The following is a 14,825-nucleotide window of genomic DNA, read 5'->3' on the forward strand; positions in this document are numbered from 1 at the left end:
CAGAAGGAATTTCCAGCCAGCCAAGGAAGTGTTGGTTGCTGTGGTCCTGGGGAATCGAACCTAGCACGTCATGCATGTTAGGCCAGCATTCTACCGCTGAGCTACATCTCCAGCCCAAGCCCTTTCCACCTCTTAAACAGAAGAGCCGTTATTTCACCCTTTCAATAATTGCACAGTGACAAGCCAGCAGCCACCTTAGAACTGGCCTTGAGCAGCGGCCTCCAAATGACCTCTACTTGCCAAAGTCCTTATCTCCCATACTGGGCATCAAAGGCCCCAACCCAAGAACCCCCTGATGTGCCACACAGAGGCACCACAAGGAGCCCCTTCTGCTGCTCTCCTTGCACTGGATAGTCAAATAAGCCAGGCTGGGGGTAACAGTCCTCCTGTATTAGGGACCTACCTGAGTGACATCCAAAGCCCCTTGCATGTCACTTGCTACTTTTAACCTAAGGGCCTGGTGCCCTTAGATGCTTACCATCTGGGAGAGATGACCTTGGTGTCTTGAGCTCAGCGGCTCCCTCTAGTTCACAGGAAAGCACAGTTGCCCAACTCCAGGTGCTAAGTGATCTTGCTTGACAAACAGAAACAAACCTAGCAGCACACAGCCCTGATCCCACCCCTGGAGCACCACAGGCAAGCTGCAAACTGGAGTGAGACCCTCCCGCATTAGTAGTGGAGAGTGATGCTTTCCACTTCTGTCGAGATGTGCTCTGGGGAGGAGGGCTGTGCAGACCATGGGGTGGTGAGCCGACATGGAATCTGAAAAGGCCCAGACAGCCAGGGAGGGATGTGAGAATCTGGCGATCACTTTCCTGTTGAGAAACGGTCTATAGAGTAGGAAATCAATGCAGGGCACACAGGAACAGAAGTCAGCTCAGAGAGGAGCAGTAAACACAAGGAATGAAAATAACCAAGAAGGGTCAGCTCACCTGCTGCAAGCCACACAAGCCGAGACTGGACCACAAAGAATTAACGTTTTCATTGATGCTAAAGCCAACCAAGAGTGAAGAAAAAGTCAGATTCAGAAAGGAGAGGACGGGTCCTCTTCCCGTTTAGTCTCTGAGGACACTCCTCAAACTCCTCCAGGGACACCAGTTATCAAACCTGGAGACCTCTGTGTTCCTCCTTTACCCCATATTGAACATCTTATACTAGGGCTGTTACCATCCATGACTCCTCCCAGAATTCAAGTTGGCAACTTAGCAAACACATGGCGCCCAGTTAAATTTGAAGTTCAGATAAGTAATCAGTTTCTTTAGTGTCAGTATGCCCTATGCCATTGTTAGGACATAACACTAAAAATACAATAGGGGGACCCCAGAGGTTCCCCCAGACCACACAGTCAGTTGTCACTGCTCTTAGTTCCTCACCAGAACTAGACGGTAAGACTGCATTGTTGAAGACACCACGTACTCCGTTCACAGGACATAGAGAAGTCGTGCTAGAAAGGAGACTGGAAGACTCCTCCCTGCTGCCTAGCCTTCATAGCACCAAAGGTAGAATGCAGGCTGCTGGGAGGGAAATTGTCGTCAACAGCCTGACTTAGCTATGGGCCCTGTGTGATACATCACTGGTGTGAGAGGTAAGATGTGCTCACGGGTGTGTTAGTGGCATGGCTGTTATGGGGTAAACAATGCTTTCTGGCTGGTTTGAGACCTATTCCACAGGAAGGAGTTCCTCTTTGTAAACCTGGTCAAATACTAGTGGTTGGGGCTGTCCTTTAGTGGGAGGAGCCACTGATGCTGTTTTATTCCGTAGACACGATATTGCCTTCTAAAGAATTATGTTGAAGCCAGAGAAGCTTCCTGAGTCAGAGATGTTTCTGTTGCAGTGGACAGCGATAACTGCAGAGATTCAGAACTGGTCAAACTGATGGGAATAAATAACTGTTTAGGGTTTAGCTAAAATGAGAATCTGTACCATCCCCTCCAAAGCTAAGGGAATATCACTGAAGAATGAGGGGAAATGGACACTTTGAGCAATTTCTAGCCCTAATAAACACAAATTTAACTATTTATAGTATTATAAATGAAAACATTTATACAAAAAGAAGCACTGGAGAAAGAATCTTTTCTTAGGAGCTATAGAGAAAGTATATTTTAAAGTCAGAAGAAAGGGTGGGATGTTGTGGAATGCTGTCCTCTGGGCATGCTATAGCCCCTGCAGTCTTGAATTCACAGTAGCTATGATTACCTGCACAAGATCTGCATTATGACTAGATTGTCAATAACCTATCGTGGATGGGGGAGGTGCTCACAGGGCAGTTACAGGTTTCTGAGAGACACGGAGATAGTTGATTTAGTGGTGTAGCCACTGGTAAGGTGCCCATGATCCTGTAAATAACCCCTCACTCATGCTCCTATGAGCAATCCCAAAGAAAAATCATGTGGTCACAAAAAATAAGAAGCAAGGAAGAAAGGAAGGAAGGAAGGAAGGAAGGAAGGAAAGGAAGGAAGGAAGGAAGGGAGGGAGGGAGGGAGGGAGGGAAGGAGGGAGGGGGAGAGGGAGAGGGAGAAGGACAAAGGGAGAGGGGGGAAGAGAGAGAGATATGAATGAATGTAGAAGAGGACTTAGTCGGGAAGAGGAGAAGAATCAGCAGGAGTGAGATGGAAGAAGAGAGGGGGTGGAGGTAAATATGACTTAATATATACATTATATACATGTATGAAAATGGCACAATTAACCCATCATCATGTATAATTATTATACACGAATACAAAACTTTAAAATATAAAAATCATCTTTTGAATCTTAAATTCAAGCTGAATTAAGCGCCCTGTATTTCTACCCATAATTCCACCACCAAAGCGCCACTGTGCCTGAAAGGGTTGACCTCCCGGTGCTGCATGCAGACGCACTCTCTCAAGGAGAAATGTGGGAGGACCCACCTAACCCAGTGCCACACTGAACGAGGGAGCCTCTGTCTTATCGAAGAAACTTTGAAATTTCTGTGCACAGCATCCTGCACATAATTTAGTCACTTTCATTGACAGACATGAAGCTTGGAAAGATTAAACCATTTCACCATTTCCTCCATTGCCCCAAGGCAGCAATTACATATCCAGAATCATGCCTAGAATCTCCATCTCATGTTTTCCTTCCTTCCTTCCTTCCTCCCTTCCTCCCTCCCTCCCTTCCTTCCTTCCTTCCTTCCTTCCTTCCTTTGTGTGTATGTATCTATCTGTGTACACATGTGTGTATGCCAATGCATGTGTGTATGCCAAGTGTGGGCAGGTGAAGGCATGTGAGGCCTGAAGAGGGCATCAGATCCCCTTACGCTAGAGATACAGGTCATTGGGAGCAGCCCCCAATGGGTGCTGGGAACAAAGCTTCAGCCCTCTGGAAGAGCAGCCAGTGTTGTTAGCTGCTGAACACTCTCTCCAGCCTCGGGCATGTTTCCCTTCTCTCTTTTTCATGAGAATTTTATCACAAACTTCCTATGTAATGCACAAAGCCTCAGGGGCCCCTCAGTAAAGTTGCTGCTACATTCTAATACAACTGAAAACTTAGTAAGTCTCGAATGGAGAGGGGAGTGTGATGCTCACACCTGTAATCTCAGCACTCACGAGGCTGAGACAGAAGGATTGCCATGAGTTCAATGGTAGTCTGGGATACCTACTAAGTTCCAGGACAGCCGGAGCAACACATGAAAACCAAATGAATAAACATATCAAAAAGGGAAGTTACTAAAAGTTGGGGTTTGTGCGATCTAGCTTGTTGTGGACCTCCTGAATCTCATTTTGAAGTCCTGAATCAATTCCTTTTCAATTGCCGGTCCTTCAGGCCTCCAGAGTTGCTGCTGCAATTCAAAAACTACACAATGCCGGCTGGTTCTCCGTCAGCACACATCCATCATGGCCTGCCTGCCTTCCCACCAGCAGACACCAAGGACTGTGGGTAAGGTGGGAGGAAGCAAAGAGCGGGGGTCGGAGAGGGGAGCCTGCTTCCTGGGCCTGCTCTGTATCTAAGGGTAATGGGAACGAGCCCTCCACCAAGGGGCCTTCAGAAGCACAGTGCAGTACTGGACCCCAAGCAGGCTCTCAGCTAGCAGCAAACTGGGGCTCGGCTCCAGGCCAAGCTGTCTGCCCTTTAGAGACTTTTATTGAAAAGTCCACATTTACTAGAAATGATATCTGATACAGTCTCCCCATTTCTGTTGTCCCGTTTTTTTAAAAAATAAATCCTAATATTTTGGAATAAATATATTGGTGTATATTTGGAATATACCTCAGTAAATAATTGTAATGATCTTTCTATATACGGTATCTCTCCAAAATTAATGTCTAAAAGAGAAAACAAAGTAAGGCTTGGATCAAGGTGACCTCGGATCTGCACAAAACCTGTTAACTTTGATGCCCTGGCAACAAATAATGGAATGGCTACCTTAAAAACTGTTTGGGGCTGAGTGTGGTGGTGCACGTCTTTAATCCCAGCACTTGGGAGGCAGAGGTAGGTAGCTCTCTGTGAGTTTTAGGCCAACCTGGTCTACAGAGTGAGTTCCAGCCGGGCTATACAAACAGACTCTGTCTCAAAACACAAAAACACAAAGCATTAGGAAGCTGGGCATGGTAGTTATCACCAGGCATGGTAGTTATCACCATTACTCCCAGCACTTGGGAGCCAGAGGCAGGTGCATGGCTGTGAGTTCAAGGCCAGCATCGTCTTCATTGTGAGTTACAGGGCTACATAGTGAGACCCTGTCTCAAAAACAGAAAAACAAACAAAAGTGTTTGGGCAGTGTGAGTGTGTTTGTTTGTTTGTTTGTTTTTCTGGCACATAAGAGAAGAGGCAGAAGAACTCTTCACCCTCTGCTCTGGGGGCTGCTCTGGACATACATACAGTGTAAGGAGGAGGTGAAACCTGGTCAACAAGTGATGGCTGACACTTCTTCTCTCCTGTGAACCCAAGAAAGACCATAAATAGCCAAAAAGAAGAAGAAGAAGAAGAAGAAGAAGAAGAAGAAGAAGAAGAAGAAGAAGAAGAAGCAGCAGCAGCAGCAGCAGCAGCAGCAGCAATGGTCTCTTTGCTGTTTCAGGAGCTCTTCTGTGGCTGACTTAGTCCATTTCCAACCTGTTTCTATGGTCCAACCTGTACGACCGTGAAGGGCTGTGGCTAACCTTGGGTTCCCTAGATCCCATCCTTGTATTTAAAATATCAAAGCTGAGAAAGAGGGGGTTTCCTTATTAGGTTTTTATCAGAAAGAGAAATCCCTTCTAGAAACTCATAGATGGTATCCCCTGGGGCATCCCGACTCTATAAGGCAGTGGCCAGAGTTCTGGCTTCCACTTCGTGGATAAAGACTGCAGCACACGGCTGGGCACATGGTCCAGGGCCCTGCACAAGCCCAGATCACCACCAGAGCTCGAAACACCTTTCCAAACCCGCTTTCATGTCTGAGCTGTTTCCATCAAGGTTCTGCCACTCACTACGGTCTCCCTGTCACCACTCTGGAGGTCCCAAATTCACCATGGAGTCCTTTCCTCACCCTATCCCAGGCAGTGTCCACATCACCAAGATCCTCTTCCTACTCATGCGTTCTGGTTCTGACCCAGTGCATTCTCACAGCCAGACTAAACAGAGAGAAACCTGCCCAGCCTCCACCCCAGACTCCGCTTTTTCACGTTTCCTATTGGAAAACTTTCAGAGATAACCTCTTTAGTCCCCAAAGACTTTCCAAGCCCTCGTTTGGATCTCTGACGTCAGCACAAAGGAAGACGAAAGCCAGCTTTAAAGTGGAAGGCCCTGTGTGATAGCCAGTTAATCCGACCCTAAAATAAAAGCCGCAAAGCAGAGTGCTCATGGCTAAGTGTCAATCAAGGATAATTTGGGGGACCGGGGAGTTGGCTCAGTCAATAAAGTGCTCATCATGAAAGCATGAGGAACTGAGTTAGGAATCCCATGACCCGGGTAAATGGCTAGTCATGGTTGCATGTACCTGTAATTCCGGCGTTGGGAAGGCAGACGTCAGAGGATCGCTGGTCCGGATGGCCAGCCAGTCTAGAAAACTAGCTGAGCTCTGGTTCAGTGAGAGATCTTGTCCCAAAACAAAAGGAGAGTAATAGAGGAAGACACGGGGCTTTTGGGTTCTACACACACACACACACACACACACACACACACACGCACACACACGCACACACACACTCCCCCACATGTATACACACACATGAACACATACGTTCACATTAACAAACTAAATGAACGGTAGTTTTGGCTTTGCTGTTGCTCTTGTTCTTAAATGCACGTTCAGACAGACAGGAGGGTGATACGTATAAATGCGCTTGTCTTGTCTTCAACCACTGATTTGAGTTCCTGGAATAAAATCTGACTTCCAGTGGGTGAGTGAACCTCCAATCTCCCCAACCAACGCCTTTCCTAAATGGGTCCTTGTTTTTCCCCTTCCTGACTAAGAAGAATCCCAAGTACAAGACCATTTCTGTCCATGCTCATTCTTCAAGGAAGTTTTGTCCTTGGGGTGCGGTTGTGGCTTGAGGGTAGACCACTTGATAAGCATGGGCAAGACCCTCAGTACTTTCCCAAACTCCACAGAAAGAAAGCTCCCCTCCCCAACTCCAAGATCTCATTGGATCTTCAGGAAGACCTTCCCCTGCTGAGGCTACCCAGGCTGGCCCAGACCTTGACTGGTTCCTCCAGAGCATAGCAGATTCAAAAGCTGTTTGCCATGCTCACTTATCTTCATTGATGTCTACACAACTTTCCTTTGTGAGGGACAAAGGTCTATTGTGAATCTTATATACTTCTCTATTAACTTTTTAGCTCGTTCCGAGTAACTACTTTGTAAATTTCTATTTGGTGAACTAAGGAGAGAGAATCAGCTTCAAGAATGCTTTGTTGACGTAGCTCATAAATGTCATCTGTTCAAAGTGCACAGACCAGTATTTTAGTACGTTCATGTAGTAGTGCAATATTACTGTAATCAACTTAAATTTTGGCTTTTCCTCCCCAAAACCCAAATCCACCAGCAGTCATCCACTGCTCTCCCTTGTCCCCAGTTCCTGGAAGAAATGAAAAGACCTGCTGGGTCTTGGCTTTATTATACCATAGTTACATTATTTCTTTAAATTGTAAGCACCAGAAATCCAAACTGATGACAGGGATTAAATAGAAATACAAGTTACCTCTTCCCATTTGGTGATGGTCTTATGACTCAGCATTTTCATCTTTAAGCCTTAGCTGCCCTGCATTTGATTTCTTTACTAGTTCCCACATACCGGCCACGCCATGGAAGAATTCCATGGACCCAAGGCACTTTCGACCTCTCTATTTGTCCAAGCAGTAAAAGGCCAAAACAAAGCCCAGATCACTGACTCATGTTGGCAAAGTGTTGGCTGGGAACCACATCTTTGCCTCCCCTGGAGCAAAGGCTGGGCACACGGGCAGGCTCCAAAGCACGTCCAGGATTCTCGATTCTGTACAGCTACTAAACCAGCTGGGTTTGCTTCCTGGGCATATGACCTCAAGCAAGTTCAGGAGATAGTCTGCACTTTGATGCCCTGACCCCAACACTTCCTGTGTTCCTAGGATGACTGTGAGAATCACCTGAGTGGAGACCCACATGGGTTGGTGTGATGCCTGACATAGATTGAGAGCTAGGCAAGACCGAGCTCTTGTTATTACTAATACTCTTTTCCAGGGCTTGGCCACCTATCAATAGTCTTGATGGTTTGCTGGAACACTTCCCAAACATTCCCAAAGCTCTCTATTCAAAACCGTGGGCCAGCCTATGAATCAAGCAATTTTATTGTGTAGAAAAGAGTCCAGGAAGAATGAAGCGGTGCAATGCTGGATTTAGTGGGGCTAATGCCTCAACTTCTCAAGATCTGGCAACGGCTTAGCCTACAGGGGAGCCCTTATATTATTCCTCTCTAATGAGACAATGTTCCCTTTAGGAGTCAAACGACATCCCCCTACACTATTGTGGACATGTACATGTCATTAGGAAAAGGGTAAACACCTTCATCGTTTAAACAGACCCTTCAAAATCGCACCTCTGAAAGTGTGTCAATCCTAAGACAACAACTCTAAGATGAAGTTCACGTCACAAATTCATAACCTCAGTTGTTTAAAGTTAAGATGATAAGCATATTGCCTATTTAAAAAAAAAAAAACTGGCAGTCCTTTTCCTACTTGGTGGCTTGCTTTAAAATAAAGTGGTTAGTAATTTGCCTCCAAATGATTAGCAATTCCTTTTCATCACCCTTTAAAAAAAAATAACCCTCACAGCACATTACTAGATGCTGAACTGAAACAGAAAGAAGTGGTCTGGGGCTTCTTTAGAGAATCAAGAGAAGCAACACAATTTTCAAGGGGCCTAAAAACCAAGATGACACATGGATGCCGGCTTTTTGTACCCAGAGACTATTAAAATACTTGGCCCGAAGCAACTGTGTTCTCCTAGCTCAGTAAGTGGCACTGATGGAAAGCAAAAGGCCAGAGGAAGAGGGATGGTGAGGAACCCAGAGAGCATGGGCCCAGAACAATCTGCAATTGGCTCCATCCATCCTTAGAGTTGACTGATGAAAACAGGGGAGCTCTGTTTCCAGTCTATAGTTCCTATCCGTAGTGAATACTGTCTCTGTAGCAAAGCAGTAAATCAGGGTGAATTCAATGTAAGTACGACCCCGTCCAAGGAGACGAACAGTTAGTACAATTCCATTCTCTGTGCTTCATCTACTTGTTCACGACATGGGTAGGCATGGTGTGGGGAGGCTGCTGCTAGCCCCCAAAGCTCCAGCCAAGTGCACACATACCATTAACCAGACGGCTTTAAATCCAGAGTGCCAACACGCTGCTATGTATATACCCAAGAAGAAAAAATCCACACAATACATTATGAGCGTTCACAGTAAGCATTATTCATAACAGGGGAAAGTGGAGGCAAGTCCCATGACTTAACAGATGTGCAGATAAATCGTGGCACAGCCACACAATGGAATATAATCTAGCAATAAATAAATGAAGTATGATTATATTCTTCTTCATTGTGAACAGATCTTGAAAACGCTGTGTTAAGTGGAAGAAGTTGTTCATAAAGGCCACACATTGTGTGGTCCTGTTCATATGAAATGTCCAGAAAGGGCAAATATATAGGGAACAGAAACCAGACTCATGGTTGCTAGGAACTGGGGACAAGGGAGAGCAGCGGATGACTGCTGGTGGATTTGGGTTTGGGGGAGTGGGAGGAAAAGCCAAAATTTAAGTTGATTACAGTAATATTGCACTACTACATGAGCGTACTAAAATACTGGTCTGTGCACTTTGAACAGATGACATTTATGAGGTGCCAGCAGCGTCAACAAAGCATTCCTGAAGCCACTTTTCTCTCCCTGGTTCACCAAACAGATACTTACAAAGTAGTTACTCGGAACGAGCTAAAAAGTTAATAGAGAAGTATATAAGATACACAGTAGACCTTTGTCCCTCACAAAGGAAAGTTCTGGAAACATTTCCAAATTGGCAAATAAAAGATTTCTGCCAGTGCTGAGACATTACACAACGGCAGGGGGTGTCCTTCCTCCTGGAACCCATGTGAATGGTGCAGGAGGGGGGGCATCAGAGCAAAACACACACGGTCACAGGGTCATGGGGGTGGTCCTGGCTGTACTTGACACCAGTCCCCCCCCAACCCAGCACCCTCACTGTTCCACATTCTTCCCACATGAGAACACATTTCTCCCCTCTCTCTCTCTCTCTCTCTCTCTCTCTCTCTCTCTCTCTCTCTCTCTCTCTCTCTCTCTCACTCACACACACACACACACACACACACACACAAATGATGGGATATGTGGTAATATATTGGTATTTAGACAGTGGCCCGTCAGTCAAGGATACAGCTCTTCACGACCAGCTACCATCAGCACTTATGAGGATCTCCACCCCACAGCCTCACTCTGTCACCCAGATAATTAAGAAGAGGTACATTTTGTTATGTGGCTATAAATGAACAATCTTGTCTACTTATAAACAATCTTCCTCTACTTACTTTAACCTTTTCTAAATTTTGTAGTGATATTGTGTCCCCCAATATATTGTGCACCCTAATAAACTTATCTGGGTCAGAGAACAGAACAACCACTAGATAGACATAGAAAATGTGGCACACACGCCTTTAATCCTATCATTTGGGAGGAATTCAAAGCCACACTGGAAACAGCCAGGCATGGTGACACACACCTTTAATCCCAGGAAGGTATATAAGGCGTGAGGACCAGGAACTAGAGGCTTCAAAGCTTTTAGGCTTTTAGCAGCAGTTCGGCTAAGATCCATTCAGGTGAGGACTCAGAAGCTTTCAGCAGAGGAGTTGTCGAGGTGAGGTCGGCTGTGGCTTGTTCTCTCTCACTGGTCTTTCAGAATTACCCCAATATCTGGTTCTGGGTTTTTATTAATAAGACTGTTTAGCAATTCATATTATAAAATTTGTTAACTGTTGCCTTCTATCTGCACTGGCCTTTCTGAACTGTTAACTAAATACACAACTAGAGAAGGGTCAGCGGTTAAGAGCCTGTCTTAGGGTTTCTAATGCTGTGAAGAGACACCATGACCACGACAACTCTTATAAAGGAAAACATTTAATTGAGGTGGCGGCTTACAGTTTCAGAAATTTAGTCCATTATCATCATGGTGGGGAGCATGGCAGCTGGGAGTATGGCAGCATGGTGCAGGAGGAGGTGCTGAAAATTCTTACATCTTGATTCACAGGCAACAGGAAGTGGTTTGAGACATTAGGCATGGCTTATTATATAGGAGACCTCAAAGCCTGCCTCCACAGTGACACACTTCCTCCAACAAGGCCATACCTAGTCCAACAAAGCCACAGTTCCTAATAGTGCCACTCTCTTTGGGGCCCATATTCTCTCAAACCACCACAGAGCCTTTGCTGATCTTAAAAGAGGCCACATTCAGTTCCCAGCACCCACATTAGGCAGCTCACAACTGCCTGTAACTCCAGCTACAAGGGGAGAGGGATCTCACACCCCCTTCTGGCCACCTCTGGTACTTGCACTCATGTGCATATACCCGCACACAGACGTACACAAAAACACATAATTTTAATAAACAACTAAGATACAACTGACTGCACTTTTCAAATAGATATAAGTGAAAAGCAAGTATACATGTGTGTGGGGAAAAAAAAAATCTGCGTTCATGCCCAGCCTGACCCACAGAGATGGAAGCTGCTGATACTCATGCAAAGGTAACAAATTTGCCTTCTTCCTCCTCTTCCTCTTCTTCTTCCTCCATCTCCTCCCCCTCTTCTTGTTTTTTGTTTGTTTTGTTTTGTTTTTATGATAGATTCTCTTTATGTAGACCAGGTTGGCAGTGCTGGGATTAAAGGAAACAATTAGTCCCACCCAAAAGTTGTAAATGCAAAAAGAAAGGAAGGGAGGGAGGGGAGGAGAGGGGAGCGAAGGGGAAGGGGAGAGAAGGGAAGGGGAAATTTTATTAATATTTGAGTAGAAAATTAAGAGGGAAAAAAGGAGAGGAAATGACCAGACCATGAGCCTGCTAGGATCCAGTACAGGACTAATTGCTCCAAAGGATCTGTTCTATTTAGTTTGGTTGGTTTCTTTCTGAGAGGGGAGTTAGAGGGTGAAGTCAGAGACTCGGATACTAAACATTCCCTCTAACTCTGACCTTTGCCCCAGTCCTTATTTAATTGTACTTTTGCTGTTATCTTAACAATTATGAAATATTTCTGACAAATAGAGAAAAAGGAAGCAGCCCAGGTCTTCAAAGCAATAAAAAATACAAGTGGATTCCCAGATTTCTTTATTCTGCCTCTTCAAATGATTTGGGAAAGAACAAGGAGAGGGTGCCTAAATCACTGGGGGGCTGCAGGGGGCTGCAGAACAGAGCATGGGTCAGAGCCAAGCCATTGTTCTCCAAAGCCCCTTGTATGAAGGGGCTGCCTCACCAAAGCCAGACCCAGTTCCCAAGTCCTTGTTGCCAGATGTCACAGACAGTCACCACATGCATCTCTGTTCCATACAAGCATCAGAGCCTCAGTAAAAAGGTGGAAAGAGTTAGCTCACCCATTCCCAGGAGCTTGTGGAGAACAAACTATGAACGGCTGCATTGTCAACCATTTCTTCCTGAAGTAAACTGTTCTTAACAGCAAAGAAAGGGGCCGCAGACGGCTCAGGGGTTAAGAGCACTGACTGCTTTTCCAGAGGACCCAGGTTCAATTCCCAGCACCTACAGGGTAGCTCATCATCAGTTTACAATACACATAAATAAATTTTTTTAATTAAAATAAAATAATCAAAGCAGGCAGCTCTTTCTACAGAAGCATCCAAATCTTCTGGTTATACACAGCAGAGAAGATTCAGTTAGAAGCTTGTCTTTTGCCTTCCAGCCCTCCCTACCCACTTGAACAAAAAAGAGTTATAAATTGCTCTTTTCTCACGGAAGAAGTTCCGATTCTAGAGCGCCTGTAGGGAGCAGGGATGAGTGAGGGAAGGAGCTGAGGCCGCAGGGGACTTGCTCGATGTCTTAGTCAGGGTTTCTATTGCTTCACCGAACACCACGACCAAAAAGCAAGTTGGGAAGTCAGTACAGGAACTTAAGCAGGGCAGAGGGCAGGAGCTAGGCAGAGGCCACGGAGGGGGTCTGCTTACTGCCTTACTTCCCATGGCTTGCTCAGCCCACCTTCTTATAGAACCCAGGACCAGCAGCCCAGGGATGGCTCCACCCACCATGGGCTGGACCCTCCCCCAATGATCACTAAAGGAGAAAATGCCTTACAGCTGCATCTCATCGTGGCATTTCCTCAGCTGCGGCTCCTTCCTCTCTGACGACTCCAGCTTGTGTCAAGCTGATGCACAAAATCACCAGTACACTAGACATGGCTGGCTGTCATTCAAAATCCCCACTCCCAAATCTCAGAACAGGACTGAAAACAGGAAGCATCCCTTGTGACCTGAGAAGGGGATGTGTCCCTATGGGATGTGACTGTCACTCCCACATGGGACTGCACCTCCTAACAGGCCTTGGGCAGTTATAGTCTGCTAGGTGGGTTGGAGGCCACTTTTCAAAGGACAGGCGCAGAGGAATGGACTTTAGGGGTGTGGAGACAGCAGAGCAGGGCAGCGTGTAAGGGGAGAGAATGGCCAGGCCTGTTTGTTTTCTCAAGTGTCACGCCCATTCACAGAGGCTCGGCGCTCAGATCACAATCACCGACCTCTTGGTTTCTGCTAACAGATGCTGGGTCTCCAAGTCAGCTGGTCTCAACTACAGCTTTCGAGTGACATGCGCGGTGTCCGCACGGAGGGAAAGTCAACAGCCGCTTCTGCCATGCTGAGATCTGCGATCCGGAGCTGCGATCGGGGCTCTCTAAGACTTCTTTTGTTTGCCTGTGTTCTGTGTTGTGTTTTCAGCCTCCTTCTCTAGAACGAGCTTGGGCGTTCCCATAATATGAAAGGCAACGCTGCCTGCAGCCTATGGACATAAAGGGAAGCAGGCTGCATACACCATCTACCTGGCTTGGGCCTTGGTTTGTGTTTCAAGGCAGGTTCTTGTTATATGGGCTGGCTTCAAACTCACAATCCTCCTGCTTCAGCCTCCTGAGTGCGGAGATTACATGTGTGTACTACCAAGCCTAGCTGATCGTATTTTCTTTACCACATATATTATATTATATGATATATTTTATACAGTTCTCTTACCACATATATTTATATCTCATCTATTTCTGAGAGCAATTATAGATAACCTCATAAGAATATATAAACATACATATTTCCTTATTTATGCATATAAGCACGTACCAATACTACTACATATTTAATAAAGTAGAAAGAAAAAGCAGGATAATCATGTAAAAGCCTTTACTACAACTGAACATTAAGAAAGGCTTTGAGGGCTGGAGAGATGGCTCAGAGGTTAAGAGCACTGACTGCTCTTCTAGAGGTTCAATCCCCAGCAACAACATGGTGGCTCAAAACCATCTGTAATGAGATCTGCAGGGATACATGCAGACAGAACATAATAAATCTAGAAAGGAAGGAAGGAAGGAGAAAGCTTTGAACCAGACACAGCAGCCCACATCTGCAACCCCATCACTCAAGAGGTTGAGATAGGAGAATCAAAGCCAATTGGACTACACAATGAAAACCTGACCCAGAGAAAAAAAATTACTTTGAACATGTAGATGTTCCAAGCAAAATCAGACAGTGTTTTGCGTTCTGTGTGGCCTTGGATAGCCAACAGTGTCACTGCCCCAAGGAGGAGGGTGGTCCTTAAGTCTCTGTGCACACCGAAAACCTAATACCATTTAGAAACTGTTCCCAGACTCTCTGCCTTACTTCAGCCCTCAGAACTAGTGTGGATATATTTCACCAACATTCTCTTCTGTCTTCCATCCTCACTTACCTCCCCGAACCCACAGGACCTCCAGACTCAGAGACACATAGTCAAGCCTGTCCCAGCTCCCCACAGTTCCACATGTCACAGAAACCCTTCACACATTCCCAGCGGCATTATCCTAATGCACAAGGTTATAAATGGAGGATTAAGGGATGAAAGGGCAGACCATAGATCCTAATTCTTAATCTTCTGCTATGTCCGCCTTAAGAAAGAAGGAAGGCATTTCAGCCAACAAAAATAAGTAAAATCATATACAGAAAATATTTAAGAAATGAAAAGGATTAAATGGGCTTGTTTGAGGACAGTAAGGAAACTGACAAGCAGAGACATCTAGTACTCTTTGTAGTTCTTCTTTAACCAAGAAACAAGAAAACAGAGAGGCTCCTTGGGGGTGGGGTGGGGCTGAGTCCAGAGTGAATTAGATTTTGTTCCCACTA

The sequence above is a fragment of the Onychomys torridus genome, chromosome 10, assembly GCF_903995425.1.
Source record: "Onychomys torridus chromosome 10, mOncTor1.1, whole genome shotgun sequence".
In the NCBI taxonomy this organism is placed as follows: Eukaryota; Metazoa; Chordata; class Mammalia; order Rodentia; family Cricetidae; genus Onychomys; species Onychomys torridus.